Source organism: Carlito syrichta, unplaced genomic scaffold, assembly GCF_000164805.1.
Source record: "Carlito syrichta isolate Samal-C Ts95f unplaced genomic scaffold, Tarsius_syrichta-2.0.1 Scaffold305579, whole genome shotgun sequence".
Lineage (NCBI taxonomy): Eukaryota > Metazoa > Chordata > Mammalia > Primates > Tarsiidae > Carlito > Carlito syrichta.
Genome location: NW_007249675.1, coordinates 471,772 through 498,920, shown reverse-complemented (window position 1 = coordinate 498,920; position 27,149 = coordinate 471,772).

The following is a 27,149-nucleotide window of genomic DNA, read 5'->3' as shown; positions in this document are numbered from 1 at the left end:
ACACTTCCAGACTTCAAACTTTACTCTAAGGCTACAGTAATCAAAACAGCCTGTTATTGGTACAAGAAAAGGCACATAGACCAATGGAACAGGATAGAGATTCCGGAAACAAAGCCTCAATTTCTCAACCATCTCATCTTTGACAATGCCTTCACCACCAACCACTGGGGAGAGGAGAACCTATTCAGTAAATGGTGCTGGGACAACTGGCTGGCCACACACACGAGATTGAAACAGGATCCCTACCTATCATCATACACAAAAGTTAACTCAAAATGGATCAAAGACCTAAGTGTAAAACCTCAAACGATAAGAATCTTAGAAAACACAGGCGACACCCTTATGGAAATTGGAACTGGCAGCCAATTCCTACTCAGAACCCTAAAGGTCAATACCTTAAGAAATAAGATAGCCAAGTGGGACCTCATCAAACCTACGAGCTTCTGCACAGCAAACAAATCATCAAGAGAGCAGGGAGACAGCCCACAGAATGGGAAAAAATATTTGCCAACTGTATACCTGATAAAGTCCTAACATCTAGGGTCTACAAGGAACTCAAATGTGCTGAAAGGAAAAAAAATAAACAGCCCCATTACAAAGTGGGCAAAAGACATGAATAGACACTTCTCAAAAGAAGATATACAGGCAGCCAACAGACACATGAAAAAGTGCTCGGCCTTACTCATCATCAGAGAAATGCAAATCAAAACCACATTGAGATACCACCTAACCCCAGTAAGAATGGCCATCATTAATAAAACAAACAACAGCAGATACTGGCGAGGAAACGGAGAAAAAGGAATGCTTCTACACTGCTGGTGGGAATGCAAACTAGTGAAACCTCTCTGGAAGACAGTGTGGCGATTTCTGAAAGAACTAGAAATTGACCTTCCATATGACCCAGCAATTCCCCTCTTGGGAATGTACCTGGAGGAACTCAAATCATTCTACAAAAAAGATACCTGCACACGTATGTTTGTTGCAGCTCTATTCACAATAGCAAAAACATGGAACCAGCCATGTTGCCCCTCGAAGCAGGACTGGATAAAAAAAAAGGTGGTACGTATACACAATGGAATATTATGCAGCCATAAAGAATGATAAACATATGGACTTCACAGCAACTTGTATAGGTTTGGAATCGATCATACTCAGTGATCTATAACAGAAACAAAGAACAGAGTCATATGTTCTCATTCATAAGTGGACCTTGAACAATTATAATACTATAAGAAAGGGATTGGTAGTAGTGGGAAACTGTCATGGGCGGGGGGTGGGATTAGCAGTTGAGGGAAACTGCTAGGGGAAGGAGGGGCATACCTCATCCACAAGGGTACCTGCATAATCAACGTTTGTATACTTAACCCTGAATTGTACCCCATATCTTTATAATAAAAATAAAAATAAAATGGCACTTGGCTTCTGTGCCCTGAGAAGTGCTAGGGACCAAGTAGAGCAGCTGCGACGCCAGTTTCTTTATCAGGAAAGTCTGACTACTTGATCTCAAGTCCCTACTCAGTCAGTCACTCCCATGCCCTTTTATTCACCAACACATACATAGAATTTCCCATACACTCACTCACTCACATTTGGACTCCCATAGTCTGACTAGCTCCACTGCCATCTTCCTGAGACTTACCACATTTTAAAAATCCAGACCAGTTTCGATAGGCAGGCAGCATGGTTGATTCCATGTTTTTGCTATTGTGAACCTTTCTGAGTCCCAGTTTCCCACATGTGAAAAGGAGGAGAGGATGTTACCTATCTCATAATCTTCTATGAGTATTAAATAAGATCATTTATTTTAAATGTTTAGTATAATGGGGAGAGAGAAAGTATCCAATAAATGATTTTTTAACAGACAAAAACAAATTAAAAGTCTAGTTTTCTTTGCAGAAGTTACTGACATTTTACTAATTTAAGAAAAAGCCCCAGGTGACTCTAACCTAGGTGAGCCAGATTAAGAGGAATGATTTTTTTTCTGGCCAGGCACGGGGGCTCATGCCTGTAATCCCAGCATTTAGAAGTCCAAGGCAAGAGCATCTTTTGAGCCCAGGATATCAAGACCAGCTTGGAAGGCATCCTAAGATCTTGTCTTTACAAAAAAAAAAAAAAAAAAATTAGAGAGGCATGTTTGTGCATGCCTTTAGTCCGAGTTACTTGAGAGACTGAGGTGGAAGGAGTGCCTGAGCCCTGATATCGAGGCTGCGGTGAGCCTTGATCATGCCACTGCACTCCAACCTAGGTGACAGAGTGAGAACCTGACTCAAAAAAATAATAAAAATAAAAATAAGTACTTTCCCTTGTTTTCATCTTTTCTTCACAAAGTACAAAATACTTGTCTACCTTTTAAGTTGAGCAATGTGGAGAGAACTTTCGACAAATGGTAATGAGTACTTTTGTATAAAGTCGTCACATTTGGAAGGTTCACAGCTAGTCAAAGTTTTAACCTTCCTGAGTGGAGCAAATAAAATATTTCTCTAAGTAAGATTAGGTCCAAGTGTCTCCACCATACCCTTTCTCTCTGTCATAGCCACTGGCCAATCTTGTTGAGTTATGAAGGAGCAGGTCAGATGATGAATTTATGTGTGTGTGTGTGTGTGTGTGTGTGTGTGTGTGTGTGTGTGTGTGTGTGTCTGGTCAAGCACGCATTGAAAGTTTCATAGATAGTCATGTTTCTCAGATGGGAGGACGCTTCTTATTTGATGAGAAAATTTTCAGGTAGGGAAAAGTCCCTGGCAGCATTCAATGGGTCATTCCTGACATGAGGAACACAGTCTGAGACTCTTTTATGAATTTTCTTATCTTAGATGAAAAGCCATTTCTAGCAGTTATTATTTTATTTAACCTTAAGTAAAAGGAGAAAAATATGTAGGGTGAAGGATTTTTTATCGTTAAAAAACTTGTCAAAGAAAGCAAACAAACATGCAAAAAATTATATTTTATATAGGGGATTGCAATAGAGATAGCTTCCCAGATCCAGAGATCAGAGCCCTCAGTGGGTTGGTCTTGCCATAGAGTTTTGTAGGGAGGAGAAGACAGTGACTCATAGGATTATTTTCCAATCATGGCAAGTCCAGTCATTTAGCTGAATGGGGAGTATTTATCTCAGTGTCTTTCTAATTTTAGAGTTTCAGAGAGCAAGCAAGTCTGAAATCAACCAATCCCTCACGAAACAGAGAGAGATATTGGAGGGTTTGTGTTTGGCCCTGTTCCAGGTAAATAAAGGAGTCATCTGTGAGTCTTATGGAGTCATGAAACAAAGTAAACTGAGTCTAGGCTTCTTTTTCTCCCTCTCTCTAACACTAAGAAAAAGGATGCGGACAGAACCATCCACAAAACAGAAGTCTTTTGGGGAGAAGACAAGAGCTTATCATTGCTGAATTTCAAGTACTCACCTGTGATGCTGAGAATGTAACTGGCTAAAATGCCCAGGCCTGGGAGTGAGAACATTTAGGAGACTTTCTGTGTATCACGCATTTGACTTATTTGAAGCAGGGAGGGGTGGAATGACTGCTCTCCTGGTAAACTTCGGCAGAGCAGTTTTTTGTGTTTGTTTTCTGTGTTTCTTATTTTACTTTTTAATTTCCTACATTTAAAATGGCGTATAACCAAGTTTCCTTTTTTCTCCTTGGAGGTTAAATCATTTTTCAAATCTTATTTTTCCTTTTCACATGAAGTAGTTATCTCTTAATGTCCTTGGCAGTGCAGTGCTATATTAAGCATGCAAACATAAATATGAGACCCTAGGCTTGTGCCCTGGTCCATCCATTGTCCAGTTTGCTCTATCCCCATGAGCACCTGGCCTCTGTCCACTTTAGTTCCTGAATCTATAAAACGGGTAAGTGGAGAGTAGGGCCAATCTCACAGAGCTCACAAGAGGATTGGTACATATAAACATAACTTAAAATACTAATTGGCATATAACAGATCTTCATCCAAAGTTATTCATCATTATTATTAATGAGTATCTTTGTTAAAGACCCCTGGGGCAGGCCAGGGTGGAAATTGGAACTTTGGATTATAAAAGACTCTGATAGCACTATGTACTAATAGCCACGATATGGAATCAACATAGTGATCTGACAACAGATGAATGAATGACTAAAGAAAATGTGACATATGATGGAATACTATTCAACCATAAAGAAAAAGAGATTCTGTCGTTTACGGCAACAGGGATGAAATTGTAAGACATTATGTTAAGTAAAATACGCCAGGTACACAAAGTGAACATCTCTTGTTCTCACTCCATATGTGAAAGCTAACAAATAATTGATCTTATAGAAGCAAAAATTAGAACAGAGAATATCAGGGACTGGGAAATATAGAAAGAGGGGAAGGGCGGTGGGAGATTTAAGAATACAAAATCACAGCTAGACAGGAGTGTTCTCTAACATGGTATGATGACTATGACTATTAATACTAATGTATGTTTTAAATAGCCTGAAAGACAATATTGACAAAGAAATTGCAAATATTTGAAACGATGGATGTGCGAATTACCCTCACCTGATCACTATATATGTACTGAAACATCACTGTACCCCACAAATATGTACAATTACCATGTTTCCATTAAAAATCAATTAATTGATTTTTAAAAGACTCTGATAAATCCTGAAGCAAGAAACCCATCTGTTTTATGAGACGATTGACATCAAATTTCAGAAGCATCAGGGACTCTCAGATTGGTGTGTGAGGCCCCTGGCTGTCACCATGTTGCCATCAGTTACACTGCCTTGTTAGTGTCTATGTGGTATTTTCTCTTAACCATTCATCCTGGGAACAGGACCAGACCTGGCAAAAGGCATTGTCTGACCTTGCTGGATTTACTAAGAACTTGCTTCTGTGCGTGGCTCTGGAGCTTTGCAAGGGAGTCCATTTTCCTGGATCACACAGACGTTGTAGTTCTGGCTCAGAGTCACCCAAGTGGGTGCTAAGAATGAAAACTTTAAGCACAGAAAGCGAAGCAATTATTATGAGATGGTTCGAGAGACCTAATTTTGATCTGTCACTAAAATAAAATAACAAAGTTTTAATGAAGTCATTGCACCTCTTTTTTCTGGCCTTAATTTTTCATTGTGAGTCCACAGACAGCAGCTGTTGTGCAAGAAATCTACAAGATACATGCAAGGCAAAACTACAGACAGGAAGGAGTGGCTTCTGAATCATTCCCAGCATTCCCTGGTGACCAGATGATGGAAGTAAGGGCCTTCTTTGTGTCAACAGCCAAGTGCCAACAACAAGCTTGGTAGGTTTTCTTTTTTTTCACATAGCCATTTCCAATAAATAAATTTTAATAGAAAACAACTTGCTTAGTACTTAGAGATAAAATATTTTAGTCATACAGAAATATACTTACTTTAGGAAAATATACATCTTAGGAAAACATATACAAGGTGCCCCAAATCATCCCATTCTGCTGTGATTTTGTTAAACTCAGTTCATCATTTTGCATTTGGCTCTTTTCGTAGTCCTTTTTACTGTATTTCACACGTGTGCATGCACACACACACACAAACACACGCATTCAAATGTCTCTTCTTTCAACCTTCCGAATAGCTCGCCCATTCTCTAAAGTGCGCCATAATTCTAATTTCCTCTGAGAAGGTTTCTGAGAGATTAGATTACTGTTCAAAAAACTATTCACTACCTTTTTCTACTCTCCGAACTGTATGGGAGGAGACATCTCCTCACTTTATTGATGTTAGATTTGTCCATTTGTTTATAACTGACCATCTGATGGGTGAAATATCCTTGCTTTGAGTTTAACCATATGCCTTGCATTCATTGATTGGACTTAGAAAACATGAGGAATAGAGGCATGAAATACCCTTGTGTGACTGACTTTCTGTTTGCTATTCCAGGTAATTTGCTTGCCACAGAATAATAAAAGATACATGGCATAGAGCTGGCTTAGAAATGCACAGACTTGCAGTCTGAAAATCTGCTTTAGCTGATGTGAAGACCAATGAACCTGATCCTAGATGCTTATTATTTATACAACTCTAATTTGTGGTGATTTGTTATTCGGCAATAGCCAACTGTTGCATCCATATCGATCTCTAACTTCTCTTACATGATTTGATCCTTTGCTATGTGTACATGATTTAGAAACAGTTTATACATCATCTCAAAATATTCTCTAGCTGCATTGGGATATTATTTAAGGCTGCTAGTGTCAGAAATTCAAGTAAAACTTGCTTAAGGCAGAGGAGAAATTTATTAACTCACATAACAAGAAGTCCACATTGATCCAGATGTTTAAATAGTATTATTATGATCTCTACTTGCCATGCTGAGTCTATTACTCTTCCTTGTCATAGTAAGTTAGGCTCCCAAAAACTCCAAGCGTCCAATCAGCCAGTTCAGTATAATCAGCAAAAACAAAGCTTTTCTTTTTCAGCGTAACTGATCTGGCTGAACTATATGTCTCTCCCTGAACTGAGATGATGGAATAGGATGCACTGATTAGCTTGTTTTAGCTGGCAGAGGAATCTTTCATTTTCGTTATATGGACAGAGAATCAAGAAGAGAAAATTTGCCACAAGAAAAGCAGTATGTTTTCATTAAAAGAGAAAGTAGATGCCAGGTTGGCTAAAACAATAGATATCCATCCACTTGAGTCATCACCTAAATTGAAATGCTAAGTTAGATTCTATAAATGAATATATTTAATTCCCCATCTAAATTCCCCCCAAAATATGCATTCGTGTATTCTTTTGTTTATTATTTAATCATTTTTTAAAAATGAGTACTTCTGTGTGCAAGACCATCTACTGAGATATAAAGTGTGTTGCTGCGCAATTCAGATATTGTTCTAGTGGTCAAGATATTGTAATTCTGGAAGCAAATATTGTTCTCAAAGACATAATTGCTTAATTTCAATTATGATGAGAAGACATGCTTCAGTCTAGGATTGAGTAATATGGCCTGAATTTTTCCTCTCCATGAAGCACCCCAAAACAAAACATGTATTAAACAATACTTTTTGAGACATGGGATATCAGTCAGTATATCACAGTGAACCCTGGGAAACAGGAAATAAGTGAGGTGAGCCCTGCAATTGTTATGGATTATTGTCTTGGAAGAGGGTCAAGACCACAGTTCTTGGAAGGGGAAACCAGACAGAATCTGATAATTTCCGAGTTGACGAAATTGAGATGGATCTGGGGAGACCAGGTCAACTACATTTTGAAGATTATGAAAGAGAAAAGAGGACAAAAAAAAAAAAACACAGAGAGAAAACTCCAGAGATCTGCAGCGGGTACCCACTGATTATTCAACAAGTAGTGATCGATGCAAAAATATGACAGAGCTACTTGAGAATGCAGAACGAGCTACTAGAAAGAATTAGGGAGTACAGAGTACAGTGTGACACTCTCACAGGGCTGGGACTAGTTCTTGTTTCCACCAGATATCCTGGAAAACCAAATGATTAATGGAGATTAAATAGTGATACAGTAAACTCATGTCCCAGTAGTGGGGAGTAATTAGTTCTAGAGTGAGCACTATACCATTTCTGCATTACAAATATAAAAACAAGACCTAAAATGCTTTGTCAAATTAAGTCTTCTATCATAATTTGATTTTTAAAATTTGAATACTAGTATAATTCTACTAACATGTAAATTCCACTAACACTTAAAAATGTATAATGCTAGAAAATATTAGTTATTTACTCTAAAAGATTTGACATTTATTTTTATTAACCTTGATTTTAATTCCAGAAATATACCAGATATGCTATACCTCTTGTTCAATCTCATTAAAAATCAAAATAATAATAATACAACAAGACCTAAAAAAGAAAACTATTTCAAAGTAACTCAACTTTTTCCCAAAACAAACCTCAAGGACATTTAAGAAAATTCAAAAGTATTCAACACCCAGGAAGATAAAATATACAATTTTTGGCATCCAGTAAAAAATTAGCAAGACATACAAAGAAGCAAGAAAACACAAACTGATATGAGGAGGAAAAGTGGTCAATCAAATCAAAGTTAGAAGTGGAATAGAACTTAGAATTAGCAGATGATGGAATTAAAAGAGTTGTAAGTGTATTCTATACATCTGAAAGCTAATTAAGATTGTGGGAGACATTTAAAAAGTATCAACTCAACATTAAAAAAATGAAAAGTGCAATGTAATGAAAAATACACTTGATAGTGTTAGTGGGAGATAAAACATTGCACAATTAAAAATTAGTGAACTTCAAAACACAGCAATGAAAACTACCCCAAAGAAAAATAAGACAATATATATGTAGTATATTATATATATCATATATGACTAATACATGAGTTGTATAAAAACTTCAAGAATGTGATGAGAGTGGAAAAGAATGTGGGATAATTGAGCTAATAAAGACTAATTCTTCTAAATATAATAAAAATTATACACTCACAGATCCAAGAAGCTCAATGAGCTTGAAGCATAAGAAATATGAAGAAAATTACTATAAGGCACATCATAATCAAATTATTTAAGCAAGTAATAATAAAAAGTCTTAATGGTAACCAGAAAAAAAGTCATATTACATACAGAGGAACAAAGGCAAGAATGGTAGCTGATTTCTCACTGGAAGCATTGCAAGTTAGAAGGCAGTGGCGCATTATCCTTACAATACTGAAAGTTAAAAAACAAACAAAATAAAATTTCAACCTAGAATTCTACCCAGTGAACATCTTTCGAAAACCGGGACAACATAAATTGTTTCTTAGGCATGTAAAGGCTGAATGACATTATCAGGAGAAATGCACTACAGAAGACCTTAAAGATCATTTTTAAGTCAGAAAAAAAAGTGATATGGATTTGTTCAAATGAATGAAGGGAAGTAGAAATGCTAACTTTACAAGTTATTAATGATTATTTGATTTTACACATGAATCTGGATCCATTTAAAAGACAACTTACAGCCAGGCTTGGTGGCTCAGCCTGTAGTCTCAGCACTTTGGGAGGCCGACACAAGTGAATTGCCTGAACCTGGGGGTTTGAGACCAGCCTGGGCAACTTGGTGGGATCTCGTCTCTACAATAAATTAAAAAAAAAAAAGTAGTTGGACGTGATAGTTCTGGCTACTTGGAAGGCTGAGGCAGAAGGATCACCAGAACCCAGCAGGTCAATGCTGGGGTGGCCGTAAATGGGCCACTGCCCTTCAGCCTGGGCGACAAGTGAGACTCCATCTCAAAAAAAAAAAAGATAACTTACACTTTCTATAGTACATTACCATAGTCTTAAAGCACCTCTCCCAGCAATCTAACCAATTACAAAGGAAAAAATGGTAACTTTGTAGTGAAGAAATTTTAAAGATACCTGTCGCCTTAACTAAAGAAACAAGAATAGCAGCACTAGTAATATGTTATATTGAAATCCTGTACCTCCTGACATAACGCACTGAACAGAACAGAGTATCACTTGTGTGATGTTGGCTTTCTTGCCAACAACATATAACTCTAATCTAATCATGGGGAAAATACAAGCCAATCCAAAATGGAGAGACATTTTATAAAATAACCCAAAAGTACTCCTAAAATATGTTAAAATTAAGAAAGACATTTAAAAAATGAAGAGCTGTCGCATATTAGAGGAGATTTAAAAGTTACAACAACTAAATGCTTTCTGGGATCCTGAATTAAATTCTCAACAGGCAAAGTACACTAATAGGAAAAACTACTATGGTTTATAATTTATCAACTCTCAGTGTTAGTTTCTGGTTTAGATAATTGTATTGACACTGTATATTAGGTTAGCAGCAGTGGAGAGCTGACTGAGAGAAATTTGGAAATGTGCTATCTTTCACAGCTTTTCTAGAGGTCTGAAATAATTTCAAAATAAAACATTAAGTTATGACAAGGACTATGAAGTATAACAACAGATCACTTGAACATAAAACAGAAAATAGGTTGTAGCGTGGAAAACAGCAACAATTTCCCTAAGTAGCTGATACAACTCAGAACTGAAGGACTAACAGGCATCACCCAAGGAAGTGTGAATGAATTAGGGGATTGAGCATTGCCTCTGTGTGTTCACTAAACTCAGAAAGGATGTTGACATAACGGTGATCATATATTTGATTTTAACACCATTCCAAGGAAATGAAAAAGTTAGACGACTCCAGAGAACTCGCCGAGTATAATTACTATTGATACAATTGTGTTTTATTTATCTGCAAGAAGGGCTTAAACGTCTTAATATCAACAGCTTGTGCACATCAAATCAGGCTTTTGATGGTGGTGATAGAAAGCTAATTGCTTTCCATGGGGATTGAAATTTTAAACCTTGATCTCAGAAGTGTCATGGTCTACCTGTCTTAAAGATAGTAAGGTATAAATTTAGCTTTTAAAGGTTAAGTATGTGTTATTTTTTGAGTTGCTGATGATGGCCATCTTGAATGGAGTTAAATGATATCTCAGTGTGGTTTTAATTTGCATTTCTTTGATGACTAGTGAGGCTGAGCATTTTTTCACGTATCTCTTGGCCTCTCATATGTCTTCTTTTGAGGAGTATCTATTAATATCTTTTGCCCACTTTGTAATGGGGCTGTTTGTTTTTTACTTTTTGACCTGTTTGAGTTCCTTATAGATCCTAGATGTTAGGCCTTTGTCAGATATACAGTTGAAAATATTTTTTCCCATTCTGTGGGCCGTCTTCCTGCTCTCTCAATGGTTTCTTTGGCTTTGCAGAAGCTTGTCAGTTTGATGAGGTCCCACTTGTCTATCTTATCTCTTATGACATGAGTACTTGGGGTTTTGATCAGGAATTGGTTGCCAGTTCCAATTTCCATAAGGGTGTCTCCTGCGATTTCTAAGGTTCTTACAGTTGAAGGTTTTACGTTTAGGTCTTTGATCCATTTAGAGTTGGTTTTTATGCGTGGTGATAGGTAGGGGTCTTGTTTTAATCTTCTGCATGTGGTCAGCCAGTTTTTCCAGCATCATTTACTGAATAGATTCTCCTCTCCCCCAGTGGTTGATGATGGAGGCGTTGTTGAAGATGAGTTCATCTATATGCCTGTTCTTGTACCAATACGAGGCTGTTTTGGTTATTGTAACTTTATAATAAAGTTTAAAGTCTGAGAACATGATGCCACTTACTTTGTTTCTTGTTTTTGTTTTCATTTTTTTTTTTTTTTGCTGAGGATTGTTTTGGCCATTCGTGGTTGTTTATGTTTCCATATGAATTCCTGTATTGTCATTTCCGGGTCTGAGAAGAATGCTACTGATAATTTCATGGGTATTGCATTAAATCTGTAGATTGCCTTGAGTAGGATGGACATCTTAACAATGTTGATTCTTTCAATCCATGGGCATGGAATATTTTTCCATTTGTTTGTGTCATCTTTGATTTCTTTGAGCAATGGTTTGTATTTTTCATTATAAAGCTAGAGAGGATGTGGCGAAAAGGGAACACTTCTACACTGTTGATTGGAGTATAAACTAGTACAGCCTCTGTGGAAAACAGTGTGGCGATTCCTAAAAGATCTAAAAATTGACTTCCTGTATGACCCTACAATCCCCCTACTGGGAATATACTGGAGGAACTCAAATCACTCTATGAAAAAGATACCTGTACATGCAAATTTATTGCAGCATTATTCACAATAGCAAATACATGGAACCAACCATGCTGACCATCAAAAGAGGACTGGATCCAAAACATGTGGTAAATATACACAATGGAATATTACACAGCCATAAAGAAGGACAATATTATGAACTTCACAACAACTTGGATGGACTTAGAGTCTATAATACTGAGTGATCTGTCACAGAAACAAAGAACTAAGTATCACATGTTCTCACTCATAAGCAGACCTTTAACAGCTATCGTCATACTATAAGAAAAGGATTGGCAGTAGTGGGAAACTACCAGAGGATGGCAGGGGCAGGAGTGGCAGTAGTGGGAAATTGCTAAGGGAGGGGGAGGCATACCTCGTCAACAAGGGTACCTGCATAATGAACATTTGTATACCTAACCCTGAATTTTACCCACATATTTAAAATAAAAAACTTATTTAAAAAATAACAATAAATGAATAAATGTTAGGTATGGCAAAAAGTAATTGAACGATTGTTATGAGCTAAGTAAAGCTTCCACTTGATAACATGTTTTTGTTAGTGGAAGAGTATCTTTAAAATGTGTATTTATAGTTTGCCAGTACCTATGACACTGATAAGAGAACTCACATTATATTCTGAGTTGTTACATCTCTTCATCAATATTGCAGTAGAAATAGATGGCAATGAGCTGTGTTTATAGCACAATGGACACTTCAGAACACAATGGACACTTTTTAAAGGTAAAGTTACTCATGATTATTTATAGATATTCTTTTTTTTTTCTGAGCACTTTTCATATTTCTGATTTATGAAAAGTTTCCCCTGAACATAATGATGATTTCCTAGGCCTGAGAAACCCATAAATGTGCATTCATAGGTAAACTAATAAAGGAGAAAGGTCCATTTCCATGTTGGCAGGATCACTGAAATCTCAACAGTTTCTTATTGAAAAAGGAAATTTTGAGTCATGATCATTCTTAAGTTTCTCTTTGTGTAATTAGAATGGATGGCAAATGCAAAGTTATTCATTTTCTTCCCCTTTGGTCCCCAGTACACACTCTTAATACCCATTCACAGCAAGGTTGTCCCAATATTAATGATAAATTATATCTACCAGAAACCAGTTGAACTTCTCTTCTCCCAGAGATCATCTCCACTGGGATACAGGACCTCAGAAAACTTTGAGTAGAAACAAAACCATAGAAGATGGTGGTAGTAGTGGGTTTTAGTCTGAAATTCTATTTGACTAGTACAGGAGGTCAAATGTCTTCTAGATCCTTATCTTGGTCATTTTTGCCTTTAATATGTAATTAGGCAAGGAGCTAGATAGGACTTCCTCTATATGTGCCATATCTGGTGTAAGTTTTGAAATAAATTACCTTTTCCTGCTCTCAGATAACATATTTTGTGATTTTGTTGTGGCTTTGAGCCTGTGTTGTTACTCAGATGAAACTGGCAATTTAGAAAATGATTCAAACAAAAAGGCATTTCACTTTTTTTGTGACACCCATATTTAGTGAACTCTGATGTGAGGCACTTGGAGTTACATTGTTCCTCACAGGCATGGCATAGAGGAGTTGCTTAGTCTCTGTTTGTGGATTTAATGACATTTTACCTTCTATAATTAAAGACAGTCTGAATATATGTCAGACTTTAGTTTTATGTGCTACCTTCAGTTCACTGGACAGTGTTGTGGAGGCAGTACACTGTTTTTAAAAAAGAAGGCAGTGAATTTCCCTGAGCAAGGGGGTGTGATTATCAAATTTAGTCCCAGACAACACTGTAAGAGTATTAGTGTAATGAGCCAAATTAGCAATATGCCTCTAGGGCATAGTGTAATTACTTATTTTTCGAAGTAACACAGACATGCTCTGACTTAATTACAATAGTTTTATTGTGGACTAGAATAGTGGTAATTTCCAAGTTAGTATATCTCATTAATGAGATTTGCTAACTATCATTGGCAATAAAGTAAAATGCCTTTTTGTTCAAATCATTTTCTAAATTGCAAATTTCTTCTGAGTAAAAAAAAAATTTCCAAATTTTCTTCTGAAGGTAAAAAGGTATGTACTTCAGAAAAATCTTAATGGTAAACTTCCTCAGGTGACAAGACTTGACTGTACAAACAAAGCAAAAAATAATTATATTTCATATTTGTATGTCTCCAAAACATCAGCACTCAGTATAATATCCACCATTATGCATCAAATGTTACAAATTGCTTCACCAGGATCTGGAAAGTTGAATCCACCAATAGTTAAGGGTCTTAAATTTGAGTATTAGCTCTGCCCTCAGGATATTTACATTACCTTAGACAATTTAACATTCCTTGCCTCCAGCTTATCCATCAGCGAAATAAGTAGGTCATCTTTTTTACTGAATAACTACTATATGCTAAATACTATTCTGTTACTATTCTATTTGGAAGACAGGAGCAAATGGGAATTGGCAAGTTTCCTAATTTCTAGGACCTTACATGCTAGTGGAATCCACTACAAACACATAGATAAACAAATAAGTCAGCAATATAAAGTAGGGATAATTCATGATGCAAATGAAATCAGGTAATATAATTGAAATAACCTGGGGGGAGTAGCTTTGCAAAGGACAGGGAAAGCATCTCTAAGGACAGTTAACCACTTGAATGGCAATTTAAATAATGAGTAAAGTTCAACAATAAAGTCTTGGAATAAATATATTCCAGGCAGAGGGAATGGCACAGAGTTCCCTGAGGTAGGAAATTACTGATTTCTTAAAATACTTTCAACTAAGCATTTCAATGATTTCTGCACTTGCCATTTCGAAATTAGCCCACCTGTAGTATCCTAGATTATCTATTGTCAAAGGCTGGACTGCAATTGTTTTTATATCGGTTTAGTTTTCTTTCATACTATCTTGTTATTAATTCAATGTATGTACAGTTGATCCTTGAACAACTTGAGGATTAGGAGTGCTGACATCTAGCCAGTTGGAAATTCATGTATAACTTTTGACTTTCCAGAACTTATCTACTAATATCCTACTGTTGACCAAAAGCCTTATGGATAACATGGTTGACTAACACATATTTTGTATGTTATATGTGGTATATGAGTATACTGCAAATAGACTTCCTTTTCCTTATAATTTTCTTGATATCATTTTCTTTTCTCCAGCTTACTTTACTGTAAGAATACAGTATATGAAGGGGGACCCCAAAAATGAAATTTATTCTTCAAAACGTTGTGTATTTATTCTTATATGTTTAAACATCAGTTACCTTTAAAGTACTCTGTGTTTGGTGCAATACAGCTATTGAGACACATTTTCTACCACTCAAAACAGTTTTTTAACTCATCAACTTTGGGACCTTTTAGTGCTTCTGCCATTGTTTTGTTTCACCTCTTCCACAATGGCAAAACATTTCCCTTTGACAACTTTTTCATCCAGGGAAACAACAAAAAAAACTTACTCAGGGTGAGATCAGGTGAATAAGGAGTATGGGGTGCGGGGGTCGTGATATTTTTGCTCAAAAACTGCTGAACACTCGGTGCGGTGTTGACAGGTGTGCTTGTAAATCACTCATCGTGAAATGGGCAAATGCACTGAAAGAATCTCTAAAAAGAATTAACTGATGCTGAACACAGCCGTTCACAATAGCTCTAGCTGGTACAAGGATGCTGATAAGCTCCTAGAACTTTTACCTAACCTGTACTACAAGAGGTTTGCCCTCCAAAAGATCATTCCGGTTTTTTGGGGTCCGCCCCCATACATGTCATATTTTCCAACATTTAAAAATATTGCTTCTATTTTTTGCTATCTTTCTTCTTTTTCATTTTCACAAGGAATTTATCAGCCTCTAGTGGGATAAAATACAGTCGATATTTTCTAACATCCCCCTTATAATGGAAGAGAGGAGATTCAGATTTTCCCTGCCTTTGTTTATTAGCTTTTTGTTTGTTTAATCTGAGCTCAGTATAGAGCAAGTAAATGAGTGAACCATCCTGATGCACACAGTTTGGGCAGTAAGCCCTGATGCCACATATTGGCCATGTCACAACTTATAACGTGCTGAGCATATCAGAAGGACTTTAGTTTTTCAAAGCCAAAGTTGGTTTGCATCCATGGGCAGTCTAGAATAGTGATCCAAATTCTTTTTTAAGCTCCTTCTACAACTGTGAACATCAAACATGTTGAGAAGAGATAAACAATGTCCCTATATTATCCATTCATCCCAGCCATGGATCTGTCCTTAGACACATAGTAATATAATGGAATAAACTGTGATAATACTTATTTGCTTAATCAATAATCATTTATAATTATGTGCCAGTGACATATCTAGACACGAATGATGAGGCATTTAGAAAGACTCCTACAATTGTGGAGTTTATTCTCTTTTGGAATTAAACAGACCATGATCAAATCAATATATATCATGTCAGGTAGAAATAAATGCAAAAGGGAATAAAAGGTCAAAACAGGGGTTGTTATTTTAAAAATAGTTGTCAAGGAAGGCTTTAGAGAAAAGGTGCCATGTGACTAGAGGACTGAAAATGGTGGTAAAGAAGCTGAAGACAATTGTGTTGATAACAGCCATAGTTGTCCTTTGTTCTGACTGTATTTACCACTTGGCATGTATTTTCTGATTCTTACAACAACTCTAAAAAATATATCCTGTTGTGACTTACTATTTTGAGGGAGCACAAAAGTTAAACTCTCTTTTTCAAGGTCACCTAACTAATAACTGGCATAGGATGCGGTAGGTTAGAGCCATCATCCCTACAGGGAATGTTCACTGTTGCAACCCTCTTGTACCCCTGACCCAGGAAAGGTGATGCTGAATATAGTCCATGCTACTTGAGGGAGAGTTTGTGACCCAGTATCTCCCCCAAATTCCTTGAAAAGAGGCACTCCCTGGAGAGGCCTCTTGTTGACTGTCATTCCAAGGGGCTGTTCTGTTGACCATCTTTGCACTCTCAAATACTCCACTGGGCCCTCCCCCCATGAACATAACCATGACGGGCTTCCAGCCCACACCATGGTTCTCTGCCAAGCTCAGCTTACACAGAGGGCTAATAGATACAAGCAGGTGGAACCAAACTTTGTAGGGACTGAAGAGTTTATAATCCGGGAACGCTGTGTTAGAAAACCAATATGAAACTATGAACACAGAACCAGGTGTTCAAATAAGTGTTTACTTATAAGTTCGAAAATAGTACCAGTTCAAAATATAAGTCCCTCAAACATTACCCACTCTTAAAAAGTGTGTGAATGTGTGCTAATGCTTTAGTTATTAACTGCCTGGTCTACTGCAGTAGTTTACCTAATAATGACTCAGTGTTCTTTGATCTTTCAGATTCACAGCTTGTAATGACATGTATATTTTTAGAAATGTGGTTGAAACTCTAATAAGTTTCTTTCATATATGTGCCGAAATATGAAAATAATTTTCCATAGACAAGCAATGTCAGATGAGCCAGTGAAGTGAAACCAACATGGTAGCCCCGGAGTTTTCTGAATCATGGGCCAAAAATGAAGGGGCAAATCTACTGTTACCAGGTTTTGGCACCATGGCAACCCAATTCTGTGATGCTTTCTTGTTGACTGTTTAGAAGTAAAGTGTATTGGACTGGACGTTGTTACTGATTGGTACATTTCTAGATACCCGTTAGACTCCTCACTGTGTCATCCATTCCTTCATAGAGTCAATGCCTTACCAGATCAGTGTGTAACGTATCCATTAGTTGCCTGTTCTAGTTATTTTTATCAATATCAATGTTATCAACACTAGGTAGAAGTGCTGGGATTTTTCATCTTCATACCCTTCTGAAGATGCTAGATGAATGACAACATTTAAATTGGATGTATTTTTTAAGGCCATTGCTGATATCTGGGATGGAGCTTAGATACATAGATCTACTACAAGGTTGGAGCAACAGGATTGTCTTGTTGCTCTAGGCTTTCATTTCAACATGCTGGTTACACTGGGAGGCTTTCAAACAAAAGGGCATGTATGTGATTGGGAATAGTAGAAACAAATCCCAGATATCTGAGGGGGGAGAGAGTTAGAGACACATTTAGTTCCTTAACCCTTGAACAAGATGAATCTTTTTTTTGAGTTGAAGTCTCACTCCGTCCCCCAGACTGGAGTGCGTGGCCACTCCGGGCCACTGCAGCCTTGACCTGCTGGGCTCCGGCGATCCTTCCACCTCAGCCTTCCAAGTAACTGGAACTACAGGCGCGTGCTACCACACCTGGCTGATTTTTTGATTTATTGTAGAGATGAGATCTCGCCAAGTTGCCAAGATGAATCTTAAATGCATGGTCCACATCTACATGGATTTTCTTTTACCTCTGCGATCCCCTAGAGAGCAAGACCAGCCTATCTTCCTCCTCCTCAGCCTACTTAATGTGAAGATGATGAAACCGAATACCTTTATGACCAGCCACTGCCACGTAATGAACATGAGGGATGACGCCCCCAAAACCAGTATTTATCCTTACATGTTTAACCTTTAGTCGCCTTCAAAATACCCTCTATTTGATGCAATACACTGTTTGAGATGCTTTCCTACTGCTCAAAATCATATTTGAACTCCTTAATTTTGATGCCTTTTACTGTTTCTGCCATTTTGTGTTTCACCTCTTCCACACTGGCAAAACATTTCCCTTTGGGGACTTTTTTCATCTGGGGAAACAAAAAAAAAATTCTCTCAGGGTGAGATCGGGTGAATAGGGGGCATGGAGCATGGGGATCATGCATTTTTGGTCAAAAACTGCTAAACACTCAGTGTGGTGTGGGCAGGTGCTTTGTCATGGTGGAAGAACCAGTCACCTGTTTGCCATAACGCAGGATGTTTCTTCCTCAAATCATGATGTATCCTTCTCAAAACTTCCAGATAAAAGCTTTGGTTGACTGTTTGATCCAGAGAAACAAATTCCAAGTCTACTACAAGGGGCTCACCCTCCAAAAGATTATTTCATTTTTGGGGGGGAGCCCCCCCTCATGCAGCACTAATTTGATATCCTATGTGCATCCATGGACATCACATCCTAGAGAGACAATTAGTCAATATTCTAAGCAATTAAAAAATAATAATTTCTGAATTAGATGGCCTGACCAGGAATTCAAAATTGGAAACCCTTTTTAAAAATTTCAATTCATGAAATATGCTGATTTTCTAAAGTTTAAGTTTTTTAAATAAATGAACTTATCAAAATGCAATAAAAATTAAATAAGTTTAATTAATTTAACTTAGAAATAAATATTTTCTAATGGAATTACTGAAAGGAATATGATCTAGCACATTTACATTTATTTATTTCTGTTATGTAAATCAAAATTATTAAGTGACAAGCTTAATGTTCCCTCTCAGACTAATACTTTTGTGTTAATGGAAAACTGATTTAATCAGAAAACTTTCTCATCTAACAGCCTAGAATAAGTCACAGGAGACTGTCCTTCTAGATAATTAAAGTTTAAATTTAACTTTTTGCTTTCAGAAATATTGATTTAATCATTCTAATTTACAGTAAATATCAGAGTATGTGGTGTCAGAATGTTCTTTTCTTTTCTTTTTTTCCTTTCTTGTTTCCATGGGGGCCCTATGGACTTGTGGGTTTCTTAGATTACATGAGGAGTCTTACTGATGATAATACTGATAATATATAGAACACTTACGGTGGGTTGGGTATATTGTTAAGAGATTTATATGACCATTCAGTCCTTCCTACACTCAGTTTACAGAGAGTAAACAGAAGAGCAGAAAGGTGCAGTTACTACCTAATAGGCTCAGAGCTAAGAAGCTTCTTCCTTTCCACCTCTGAGTCCTGCTATCTCTGTACCAGCTTCTTCCTCACCATATTGTCCCCATGTGTTGACAGACATGACCACCAGCATCTGTGGATTTGTATTTTGCTGGCATAGCAACCCCAATAGAAAGAAAATAGCTGAAAGGTTTCTGTCCATAGCCTGTTACACAGCATTAGAGCATTTGCTGTAAAGGACATTACTGAGAAATTTGGTGACATCAGAATGAGGTTTGACTGTTAAATATTAGTAACATGTCGGTGCAAATTTTCTGATTTTCATGGTTATCTGGACTTTTTGTAGGCTTTGTTCTTATTGTAGGAAATAATTAATGTGGGGTAACTGGGCATCAGATAGGCAACTTATTTCCACTCGCTCCAGGGGACAAAAGTTACTTGTATTCTACTTACAATTTGTATTTTCCTTTGTCACTATTTCAAATTAAAATGCAATACAATTATTAATTATTACCCCTCAAACATCTGTGAATTCATCTGCTCCTGCTAGAGGTGGCTCTGCTCCAAGGACTTCTTATCTCCCGCTGGCCCAGCAGGCCAGTCCACAATGCTTTTCTCAAGATGTGAGAAGCCCAGGAGAGTCATCAGAACTCTCAAGGTTAAGAATCAAAACATGAACTCATGTGTTTGTTTGCTTTCCCCTATTAGCCTAAGTAAGACATGTAGTTGAACTCCAAGTGAAAGGGGCCTTTTAGTGGGACAATTTGGTACCACCCATGGCAATAGGGGTGAGAACTGAGGCCAGTAATGCGATCTACCATGGTGCTGTAAACAGAGAAGGATGGAGTTGTGAGAGGATGCTGGGGTGAGGTCCACCACACCAATCGTATATACATACTGAGGAAAGCTTCATGAAAGGTACGTGTACAGAATACCCAGCACAGTGTTTGATCCATAGTTAGCATAATACATGGTAGTTCCTTTCATTTTAACAACTTCCAATTGCCAAAGTTGCAGACTGTCTCAAAATAGATGTCAGACCAAGAAGATAGACTGAAAAATATTTTCATTATCTCTGTACCTTTCTTTGTGATGATGATAAGAAATTATTTTTCCTGGGCTAAGCAGATAGTTGGAGTTAAATGACTCTGGAACATTATGATTTCCTTTCAATCATTAATTATTTTTCAATATCACTTTCATAAATTTTGAATATAAAATACTTATAAATTAACTTATCTCTGGCTTATAGATTGGCATACATAAAAATGTCATATTTTGTATACCTTATAATTCAACCATAATTCATCTGAGTTAAAATTTGGAAAGAACAGGTCATGAAAATGGGGTAAAAACAAAAATAGAATAATATGCACCTATTTGGTTTAAAAACGTAAAAGAAAAATATAAAAGGCAATATTTTAAAATAATTAAGATAATTAATTGCTTAATACACAGGTCCTGATACTAGCTAAAACGCCTATCTCCTAGGATTCACTACTGCTTAAAGCTTGATTTTTCTCACAAACATAGTCCCAGTTGCTTGTAGAGGAAAATGAGAATTCAGCCTAATTACCTGAACCATTTTAGGATTTGGAAATGATTTGTATGAACTATAATAAAACTTAATCTTCCTCTTCACCTAAATTTATAGTTGAGGTAGATAGGAATTTATTATACGTGGAGTGCTGAGCATATTTCAGAAGTGGATGAGGGCCCACTTACAATCAGGCTGGGAAAGCCATTCTAATCACGATTTACTACCATTCCTATCAGAACCAACCTCTCTTCAGCCCCACACAAATGATAATTTATGTTGTAGGGCCTGAAGCTCCGTATTTCTTATTGAATTTTGAGTCAAACTTGAATTTGTGTCCTTCTTTTTAGAATGATATGTATTTTGTTATCTTTCGGAGGTGGTTGAGTGTATTATAAAAGGTTTTGAAATGCAAAAACAATCTCCTAATTTTAAAAAGTCTCAAAAAAAAAAAAAAAAAAAAAAAAACCTGAGACAAGGAGATAGAGAGGTAACACAATTATTCAGATTTATGGTATATATTTTTGCTTTCTCACTCAATTCACTATTGTTTCATGAGGTAAATTCTGAAGAATTATTTAGCTAAAGTAACACTTTTACTTTTCCTGTTTTATCTTTATCAGTAAAATTCACATATACACACATACAATTTTTGTCCCTAGAGCCTGAATTTATTTATTTATTTTTTTCATTATTCAGGTAACATTTTGAGCATTGGGGAAAAATTTAAACATAATAATGTGGGCAATCTGGATTTTTAATTTGCTTTCTTTTAAAATGAAAATGATAGTAATTTGCTCTCATGAATTTGTGTTGACTTGGGAATCTGAAAATAATGTTTACTCTGGTATAGACAGAACCTTAATTCTTGAGAAGAACTGAGCCCAGACACCACTAGCACACACAATGTTAACTTTATTGGAAATTCTGGATTAGTTAGTTAAATCAAAAGTTGTACTGAATAACACAGCATCTGCAGATAAAAGCCAAGAGTAGCTCTAAAAGCCTGAGAAGAAAAAATTCCCGGAGCCTTTTAAGTAATAGTCTGTCCTCAATAATGACTCACTTGTTCAGCAACAGTATTTGTGCTTTTCAATTCAAATTCTTGAGGCTAAGCATCTGAGAGACATCCATTGGCCAGCAAGAAGCCAATCAGATGATTAGCCTCAAGCCATCCGTGCCTTGCTGCCAATCTTAGAAGAAAAGCATCTGGCATTCGTCATGAAGTATAAGGTTAACTGTATGTTTTCTGAAGCTGTTCTTTATAAAGTTGAGAAAGTATCCCTTTTTTCCTAATTTTCTAAGAATGTGTGTTGAATGTTATCAAATGCTTTTTTTCTGTGTTTATTGATTATTTGGTTATTCTTTTTTTAGCATGTTAATATGGTAGATTATATTGACTGATTTTCAAATATTGACCCAGCCATGCATGATTGGAATAAACCCCACCTGGTCATAATATATAATCACTTATATTTTAATAAAATATATTTTAATATTTTGTTAAATATGTTGCATCTGTATTGATGATTGATATTGGTCTAGTTTTGCTTTTTTCTACCATTGTTATCTAGTGTTGATATCAAAGTACTAAAGACTTCATAAGATCAATTGAAAGTGTTTTCTTTTCTCTTATATTTTGGAAGTTATTTTAATCAGTTCTTCCCAAACTGAGATGGCTGGATTCACAGCATCACCATTACCTGAGAATGGTTTATTTCTCAAAAAACTAAAAGCAGAACTACCATATGATAACAGCAATATCACTTCTGGGTATTTGTCCAAGGAAAAGAGAATCAGTATATCAAAGGGATATCTGTACCCCCATGTTTATTGCAGCACTATTCACAGTAGCAAAGATATGGAATCAATCCAAGTGTCCATCAGTGAATGAAAAGATAAAGAAAATTATATATGTATATATAAAATGAGATGCTATTTGACCATAAAAAAATTAAATCCTGTCATTTGGAGCAATATGGATGAACCTGAAAGTCACCATGCTAGGTGAAATAAGGCAGACACAGAAAGACAAATATTGTATGTTCTCATTCATATGTGGGAGCTAAAAAAAAAAAAAAAGTTAATTTAGTGGAGGTAGAGAATAGAATGATAATTACCAGAGGCTGGGAAGTGTGTTGGGGAGGGAATAATGAAGAGAGAATGGGTACAAATATATAGTCAGATAAAAGAAACAAGTCCTAATGTTTGATAGCAAAGTAGGGTGACCATAGTTACCAACAATATATTGTATATTTCAAAATAGCTAGAAGAGAGGACTTGAAATGGACCAAATACATAGACAATAAATGCTTGAGGTGATGGATATCCTAAATACTCTGAATTGATCATCAAACATTTTATGCATGTAACAAAATATCATATGTGCCCACAAATATGTACAAATATGAGTATTATATATCAATTTTAAAACTTGGAAAAAAAAACACTTGCATGTGCATTCAGACCTACTGAATTAGAAATCTGAGGGTGGGGCATTGCTGGTTTAACAAGCTCTCCATATGATTCAGATCCAAGACTGATGACTTTAAAACCCAGCATTTCATGCATTATCCAACCACAGACTTTCAAGCTTAGCTTCCATTAGAATCATCTGGGGAGGTTTTTAAACTCCTGAAGTTCAACTGTTGCCAAGACCAGTTAAAGCAGAATCTCTAGGGTGGAAGCCAGATATCAGCAGTTTTTGTGTCTTTCCAAGTAATTCCAAAGTGCATTCAAGCTTGAGAAACTCTGATCTAATTATATCCTTATAATAGCAGGTTAGGTAGACATGGTCATCCTTTTTTTACAGATGAAAAAAACAGATGTGAAGAGGTCAAAACAACTATATGTCAGAGATAGGATTCAAATGCAAGCCTAGCTAACTTCCAATTCCATGTAAATAAGCATAAGCTTTGAACTGCTAGAGCTGGTAGGCGTAAAATACAGTTCTAACACACTAAAACAATCCAAAATCTCAAATTGGCCTCTTCTCATCATAATAAACTTTATTTCTCCTCCGCCTTCTTCTCATTTTCCTACTTCTCTGAAATATGGTAACAATGGGAAGATCAGTATGCCATCACAAACCATGAATCTCAAATTCCTTCTCCAATGATAAAGAATCCCAAGCCTAGCAGCCTTCTCTCCCAGGGTCAATAAGCCTTAGAGACCCAAAGTGGAGTAGGGGGCTTTGTCATTGGGAATGTGAAGAAGTGAAGCTAACTGAGCTCAGCCCCATTAATAAAGTGTCCCATCGAGCCCACTTGGTGGTCAACAGCAGTGTGCTTGTTTTTTTTTTGAGTTGGAGTCTCACTCTGTCCCCTAGACTGGAGTGCAGTGGCTGCTCCCAGCCACCGCAGCCTCAACCTGCTGGGCTCCGAAGATCCTTCTGCCTCAGCCTTCCAAGTGGCCGGAATTACAGGCATGTGCTACCACGCCTGGCTGATTTTTTGATTTATTGTAGAGATGAGGTCTCGCTGCCCAGGCGGGTCTCGAACCCGCGGGCTCAGGCAATCCACTCACCTCAGCTTCCCAAAGGCATGGGATGACAGGCTGAGCCACCGAGCCCGGCTAGTGTGCTTGTTTTGATGCAACCACGCAGTCTGTTTCTCTAGGGCACATTAGAGCTCAAGATTGGGGAGCTTTTAAAAAATATTTCCTAAGTTCACAGTGAATAAAACAACACAATATTTCAAGCAGATTAATTTCAAGGAGTCAGAATAGAAAGAGAAATATATGTTTTTGTGAAACATGGTCTAGATAAAAAGATAACTCAAGACAGCTGTAAAAATGGTAGTTGATCCAAGTTTGGTTTTGTTTGTTTGTAATTGAAGTGGCAGAAAGTTACACAAAGAGAGGACATAAATATAATCAAGAAGGAACAGTAATCCTTTTGGTTGAAAATGGTCATAGTTGTGAAAAATTTGGCACAGTATTGGGAAAATCTTGGCCCAGGAAAATTGGCCACGGCACTGGGGCACTAAACAGTTTTCTTCTTAGTCAGAGCTGTGATCTGCCAGTTAAGATGGAATGATGACAGATGAGTTTTTCATCTGTCTCCCAACAACCCTGCCAGAGACTTCTGTTGAAAATATTTGAGTACCACATGTTCTCATTCATAAGCGGACCCTGAACATTTACCATAATACTATAAGAAAGGGATTGACAGTAGCCGGATACTACCAGGGTTGGGGGGGCATATAAAATCAATAAGGGTACCTGATCTCAAACCAGGCAAAGAGGGGAACAAGGGGAGGCCCAAACTTTACCTGGATGATGACTACTGTACCTAACCTAAATTGCATCCCATTTTAAAATAAAAAAAAGAAATTTGCATCCTCCTGCTCCTCGAAGCCTCCTTTTAAGTGTTGCTTCCTGCCTTTTAGGTAGCTAATTAGACACATCCAGTGTCTGGCACCCTACATGTGAATTCCTCTCTCCAACCTGCATCCTATCTGGTGATTCAGGCCAGGGATGGAGGTGATGAAAGGGAAGCCTGGAACTGAGGTGTTTTGCTTCAGATATGGATGAGGTTCCTCTCTGTCTGTGTTGTAATGCACCAATTCTGTTTATCGAGGATTTGTGAAAATGGCATTTTATTTGGTGTTTCTGTCTCCTTTCTCCTTCCAGCTTTCTGCACAGGGACGAGGGCTGATGGGCAAAGAACTTCCTGGGTGCAGGTTTAAGCCTCTGTGGGGTGCCAACAATTGCTTAGCTACTGGGGAAACATTTATTGCAACAGGGTGTGAGCAGTTCTTGACAGGTTGGTTCTGAGAACTCCTTGTCCTGAAACGTTTCCAGAAGATATCTGAGATTGAAGAGGAAGGATGGGAATGGCTTGGCCTGTGATTTTGCTTGTTTTTATGGAGCCTATAGTCTCTTCTCCTTTTTTCAGTGCTATGGTCTATATCTGGAGACAGGAACTATAAGAAGGTAATTTAAGTTGAGAGGTCAAAAGGATGGGATGCTGTTCTGGTAGGATTAGTGTCCTTATAAGAAGAGACTCTCTCCCTCTGTCTCTTTTTTTTCCCTCTCTCTCTCCATGTATGGGCACAGTGAGAAGCTAGTTGTCTACCAGTCAAAAATAGAGCCTTCACCCAGAGCTAAACATGCCAGCTCCTGGATTTTGAACTTCCCATCTGCAGAAATGTGAGAAATAATATTTTGGATGGTTAAGCCACCCAGCCTACAGTATTCTGGTTTTGATTAACAATTGTAACACTATAATCAGTAAGAAAATGGCTGAATAGATGGGTTGAGTCTATACCACCAAGAAAAAGGTATGGCCTTTGGCAAGTCAAATTCAATCTCTAAGCTTGTTTCTTCATCTTTCATGTGAGATAATAAAACCATTTGTTTGTCTATTCATCCATTCATATACTCTACAGATTTTATTAGACCCAATATATGTTGGGCACACAGTTAATTACTTATATATTTAATACAGTATACTGAGTATAGCCAAAAAAAAAAAAACAACACCACACATTCTTGACCCCCATAAAGTTTATAAGGGAGACAAGCAATAAACAATTGACTTTGTGATCCCCATCTCCAAATTTCTTTTTTTTTTGAGTCGGAGTCTCACTCTGTCGCCCAGACTGGAATGCAGCGGCCGCTCCCGGCCACCGCAGCCTCGACCTGCTGGGCTCAGGCCATCCTTCGGCCTCAGCCTTCCGAGTAGCCGGAATTACAGGCATGTGCTACCACGCCCGGCCGATTTTTTGATTTATTGTAGGGATGAGGTCTCGCTGTCCAGGTGGGTCTCGAACCCACGGGCTCAGGCAATCCACTCACCTCGGCCTCCCAAAGGCGCGGGATGACAGGCTGAGCCACCGAACCCGGCTCCCAAATTTCTATGTTGCAATTTAATCTCCAGTGTGGTCATAGTAGGAGGTGGTTTCTTTGAAAGGTGATTAGCTCATGAGTGCTCTATCCTCATTAATGGGGTTTCAGTCCTTATAACAGAGGCTCAAATGAGTGAGTTCACATCTTGCATCATATAAGGATACAGCAACAAAACACCATCTATGAAGCAGAGAACGAGCTGTCTCCAGAACCAAATCTGTACGCACCTTGATCTTGGGCTTCCACTTTTCAGAAGTATGAGCGATACATTTCTGTTGTTTATTAACCATTCAGCTCTTGGTAATATGGTACAGCAGCACAAATGGGCGGGCTCCTACACAGTAGGCTGAAATTTATGAATTGTTATTTTTATAGGTTCAATTGATAATTATACATTGTAGCATGTATTACAGAACACAGAAGTAAGATTATGCTTTTCTCAAACTGTTACT